This window comes from Pseudophryne corroboree, chromosome 4 (genome assembly GCF_028390025.1).
Source record: "Pseudophryne corroboree isolate aPseCor3 chromosome 4, aPseCor3.hap2, whole genome shotgun sequence".
NCBI classification, from domain to species: domain Eukaryota; kingdom Metazoa; phylum Chordata; class Amphibia; order Anura; family Myobatrachidae; genus Pseudophryne; species Pseudophryne corroboree.
In genome coordinates, this window is record NC_086447.1 from 172,020,405 (window position 1) to 172,026,680 (window position 6,276).

A 6,276-nucleotide genomic window follows, 5' to 3' on the forward strand; every position below is an offset into this window, starting at 1 on the left:
TTCATGAGGTAGCGCACAGCACTGCAGCTGTGCGCCATTGCTCTCCGCACACTTCACACCAGCGGTCACTGAGGGTGCAGGGCGCTGGGGGGGGCGCCCTGGGCAGCAATGTAATATACCTATTCTGGCTAAAATATATCACATATAGCCCCTGGGGCTATATGGATGTATTTAACCCCTGCCAGGTTCCAAAAAAACCGGGAGAAGAAGCCCGCCGAAAAGGGGGCGGGGCCTATTCTCCTCAGCACACAGCGCCATTTTCCTGCCCAGCTCCGCTGCGAGGAAGGCTCCCAGGACTCTCCCCTGCACTGCACTACAGAAACAGGGTAAAAACAGAGAGGGGGGGCACTTATTGGCGATATTTATAATATTGAGCTGCTATAAAGGGAACACACTTATTAAGGTTGTCCCTATATATATTTATAGCGCTTGGGTGTGTGCTGGCAAACTCTCCCTCTGTCTCCCCAAAGGGCTAGTGGGGTCCTGTCTTCTATCAGAGCATTCCCTGTGTGTCTGCTGTGTCGGTACGTGTGTGTCGACATGTATGAGGACGATGTTGGCGTGGAGGCGGAGCAATTGCCTGTAATGGTGATGTCACCCCCTAGGGAGTCGACACCAGAATGGATGGCTTTGTTTATGGAATTACGGGATAGTGTCAGCACGCTACAAAAGTCGGTTGACGACATGAGACAGCCGGCAAACCAGTTAGTACCTGTCCAGGCGTCTCAGACACCGTCAGGGGCTGTAAAACGCCCTTTACCTCAGTCGGTCGACACAGACACTGACACTGAATCCAGTGTCGACGGTGAAGAAACAAACGTATTTTCCAGTAGGGCCACACGTTATATGATCACGGCAATGAAGGAGGCTTTGCATATCTCTGATACTGCAAGTACCACAAAAAGGGGTATTATGTGGGGTGTGAAAAAACTACCGATCGTTTTTCCTGAATCAGAGGAACTGAATGAAGTGTGTGATGAAGCGTGGGTTACCCCAGATAGAAAACTGCTAATTTCAAAGAAGTTATTGGCATTATACCCTTTCCCGCCAGAGGTTAGGGCGCGCTGGGAAACACCTCCTAGGGTGGATAAGGCGCTCACACGCTTATAAAAGCAAGTGGCGTTACCGTCTCCTGATACGGCCGCCCTCAAGGATCCAGCTGATAGGAGGCTGGAGAATACATTAAAAAGTATATACACACATACGGGTGTTATACTGAGACCAGCAATCGCCTCAGCCTGGATGTGCAGTGCTGGCGTGGCTTGGTCGGAGTCACTGTCTGAAAATATTGATACCCTGGATAGGGACAGTATTTTACTGACTATAGAGCAGTTAAAGGATGCATTTCTTTATATGCGAGATGCACAGAGAGATATTTGCACTCTGGCATCAAGAGTAAGTGCGATGTCCATATCTGCCAGAAGAAGTTTATGGACGCGCCAGTGGTCAGGTGATGCGGATTCCAAACGACATATGGAAGTATTGCCGTATAAGGGGGAGGAATTATTTGGGGTCGGTCTATCGGATCTGGTGGCCGCGGCAACGGCCGGAAAATCCACCTTTTTACCCCAGGTCACCTCCCAGCAGAAAAAGCTGCAGGCTTTTCAGCCGCAGTCCTTTCGTTCCTATAAGAACAAACGAGCAAAAGGACATTCCTATTTGCCCCGAGGCAAAGGAAAGGGTAAGAGACTGCAACAAGCAGCTCCTTCCCAGGAGCAGAAGCCCTCCCCGGCTTCTACAAAGGCGTCAGCATGACGCTGGGACCTTACAAGCAGACTCAGGGGCGGTGGGGGGTCGCCTCAAACATTTCAGCGCACAGTGGGCTCACTCGCAGGTGGACCCCTGGATCCTGCAGGTAGTATCTCAGGGTTACAGGTTGGAATTCGAGAAGTCCCCTCCTCGCCGTTTCCTAAAGTCTGCTTTGCCAACGTCTCCCTCCGACAGGGCGACGGTATTGGAGGCCATTCACAAGCTGTATTCTCAGCAGGTGATAGTCAAGGTACCCCTCCTACAACAGGGACAGGGGTATTACTCCACGCTATTTGTGGTACCTAAGCCGGACGGCTCGGTAAGACCGATTCTAAATCTAAAATCTCTGAACCTGTACATACAAAAATTCAAGTTCAAGATGGAGTCACTCAGAGCAGTGATAGCGAATCTGGAAGAAGGGGATTTTATGGTGTCCTTGGACATCAAGGATGCTTACCTTCATGTTCCAATTTGTCCTTCACACCAAGGGTACCTCAGGTTCGTGGTCCAAAACTGTCATTATCCGTTTCAGACGCTGCCGTTTGGATTGTCCACGGCACCCCGGGTCTTTACCAAGGTAATGGCCGAAATGATGATCCTTCTTCGAAGAGAAGGCGTCTTAATTATCCCTTACTTGGACGATCTCCTGATAAGGGCAAGATCCAGAGAACAGCTGGAGGTCGGAGTAGCACTAACCCAAGTAGTGCTCCAACAACACGGGTGGATTCTGAATTTTCCAAAATCCCAACTGATCCCGACGACACGTCTGTTGTTCCTAGGGATGATTCTGGACACTGTTCAGAAAAAGGTATTTCTTCCGGAGGAGAAAGCCAGGGAGTTATCCGATCTAGTCAGGAACCTCCTAAAACCAGGAAAAGTATCTGTGCATCAATGCACAAGAGTCCTGGGAAAAATGGTAGCTTCTCACGAAGCGATTCCATTCGGCAGATTCCATGCACGAACTTTTCAGTGGGATCTGCTGGACAAATGGTCCGGATCGCATCTGCAGATGCATCAGCGGATAACATTGTCCACAAGGACAAGAGTGTCTCTGCTATGGTGGTTGCAGAGTGCTCATCTGTTAGAGGGCCGCAGATTCGGCATACAGAACTGGGTCCTAGTGACCACGGATGCCAGCCTGAGAGGCTGGGGAGCGGTCACACACGGAAGAAACTTCCAGGGCGTGTGTTCAGCGTCCCGCCTCAACAAAAAACTGGACAGGTATTGCGCCAGGTCAAGAGACCCTCAGGCAATAGCTGTAGACGCTCTGGTAACACCATGGGTGTACCAGTCAGTGTATGTGTTTCCTCCTCTGCCTCTCATACCAAAAGTACTGAGAATTATACGGCAAAGGGGAGTAAGAACGATACTCGTGGCTCCGGATTGGCCAAGAAGAACTTGGTACCCGGAACTTCAGGAGATGCTCACGGAAGATCCGTGGCCTCTACCTCTAAGACGGGACCTGCTTCAGCAGGGACCGTGTCTATTCCAAGACTTACCGCGGCTGCCTTTGACGGCATGGCGGTTGAACGCCGAATCCTAAGGGAAAAAGGCATTCCGGAAGAGGTCATCCCTACCCTGGTAAAAGCCAGGAAGGAGGTGACTGCACAACATTATCACCGCATTTGGAGAAAATATGTTGCGTGGTGTGAGGCCAGGAAGGCCCCGACGGAGGAATTTCAACTGGGTCGATTCCTACATTTCCTGCAAACAGGATTGTCTATGGGCCTCAAATTAGGGTCCATTAAGGTTCAAATTTCGGCCCTGTCGATTTTCTTCCAGAAAGAATTGGCTTCAGTTCCTGAAGTCCAGACTTTTGTAAAAGGAGTACTACATATACAGACCCTGGTTGTGCCCCCAGTGGCACCGTGGGATCTTAATGTAGTTTTGGATTTTCTCAAATCCCATTGGTTTGAGCCACTCAAATCGGTGGATTTGAAATATCTTACATGGAAAGTAACCATGCTACTGGCCCTGGCTTCAGCCAGGAGAGTGTCAGAATTGGCGGCTTTATCGTATAAAAGCCCATATCTGATTTTCCATTCGGACAGGGCAGAACTGCGGACGCGTCCTCACTTTCTGCCTAAGGTGGTTTCAGCGTTTCACCTGAACCAGCCTATTGTGGTGCCTGCGGCTACTAGCGATTTGGAGGATTCCAAGTTGCTGGACGTTGTCAGAGCATTGAAAATATATATTTCAAGGACGGCTGGAGTCAGAAAATCTGACTCGCTGTTTATACTGTATGCACCCAACAAGCTGGGTGCTCCTGCTTCTAAGCAGACGATTGCTCGTTGGATTTGTAGCACAATTCAACTTGCACATTCTGTGGCAGGTCTGCCACAGCCTAAATCTGTCAAGGCCCATTCCACAAGGAAGGTGGGCTCATCTTGGGCGGCTGCCCGAGGGGTCTCGGCATTACAACTCTGCCGAGCAGCTACGTGGTCAGGGGAGAACACGTTTGTAAAATTCTACAAATTTGATACCCTGGCTAAGGAGGACCTGGAGTTCTCTCATTCGGTGCTGCAGAGTCATCCGCACTCTCCCGCCCGTTTGGGAGCTTTGGTATAATCCCCATGGTCCTGACGGAGTCCCAGCATCCACTAGGACGTCAGAGAAAATAAGATTTTACTTACCGATAAATCTATTTCTCGTAGTCCGTAGTGGATGCTGGGCGCCCATCCCAAGTGCGGATTGTCTGCAATACTTGTACATAGTTATTGTTACAAAAAAATCAGGTTGTTATTGTTGTGAGCCGTCTGTTCAGAGGCTCCTACGTTTGTCATACTGTTAACTGGGTTCAGATCACAAGTTGTACGGTGTGATTGGTGTGGCTGGTATGAGTCTTACCCGGGATTCAAAATCCTTCCTTATTGTGTACGCTCGTCCGGGCACAGTATCCTAACTGAGGCTTGGAGGAGGGTCATAGGGGGAGGAGCCAGTACACACCACCTAGTGGTCAAACTTTTAAATTTTGTGCCCTGTCTCCTGCGGAGCCGCTATTCCCCATGGTCCTGACGGAGTCCCAGCATCCACTACGGACTACGAGAAATAGATTTATCGGTAAGTAAAATCTTATTTTTCGCAGCCCCCTGAGGTGCGAGAAGAAACGCACGCTAAGTCAGCACTTTGGGCTTCCGAATGGGAGTTTCAACATCCAAAGCTGAACATTAGACTGGTTTAGCCATTTTATATGGCTAAACCCTATCTATTTGTGCGCAATGTACATGGGCGCCCAAACATCAATTGAATTGTGACAATTGTTGGGGCCTCTAAACAGTCCTTTTTAGACGCCCAAAACAAATGAATTGGCCCCAAAGGATGCAATTTACTGATTCCAATGTCAAGAGGACTGCAAAAATAAAAATGAGGCCTGTAGAGACTGAAACTGTGTCAAGGTTATACTAATCTTTGTTCTATTTTGTTTTATTCATTCATGGTTTCCCTTTCAGGTGTTATAATTGTATTAACAGCATTTAGCCTTTTACTGCATGCTAGTGTAGCCAGTCACTGTTTGTATTTGAGTTTATGTAGAGTCTACATTTGCCTACTGTTCCTGTGGAACTGTGAAGTTGGTTCCCTTGCCTCACCATAAAAGGATGATCACTGCCAGAGCTAAAACATTCTCTTCACTTCACTTCCGAAATGTTTTGGATCATAGTGGCCATATCACAAAGATACTGCATATGAAAGTTATAGTTAGGGTTACTCTTATTTGGAGGTGTGTCTCTTCCTACAGATGCTTTAAGACAGGGATCGTAGATGGCTTACAATCCTAAGGTTAGTAAATTTGATCTCTTTTCTGGGGTCCCCCCCCCACACACCCCTACCCCCTACAAAATCGGTATAATCTAAAATCTTTTCACCCCAGTGTACATAGTGCTTGAAGAGCATGTAATAGATTAATCTGCATAATCATTTCATGTCTGTTACGGAAACCAGGAAAAGGCTATAATTCCTTCCAGTCGCAATGTCCTGTTACCTCTTGAGCTATAGTGCACTTAGCGTCTCTGAGCTTATTGAAAAATGCTCCTACAACTCTTGTTCTTGTTGAAATCGGCCTCAATGGCTGCGTCAGTGGGATGGACCCCCTGGCACCTAGGTCAGTGAGACACTGTGGAATGTGAGCGTGCAAGCTATCCTTGTAAATCATAGAGCACGATTTATACATATGTAAACTAATTTGTGTATCTTTCAGTTTCATGCTATTTGTAGTTTTCAAAGATGAACAGAGTCAAGAAGTAATGTGCATTTATATTGTCTATATGAAATTGTACTATTTACATAACTGAAGCAATGTCTGCCGATTGGTGCAAGACTTGTAACTGCTGTAAGTTGTGGCATATGAGCTGCTTGAAACTAATATTATACAGTCTTCTGTGTTGGTAAAAACCATGTCCTCCTTTTTAAATTTACTGTAGTATAGCATTAACTAATGCTGGGCATACATGGCCGATTAAATACTTGCCAGACCCAGCAGATGATATGACCATACACTGAGATATACTGGTGTATATGGCTTCCTTATCT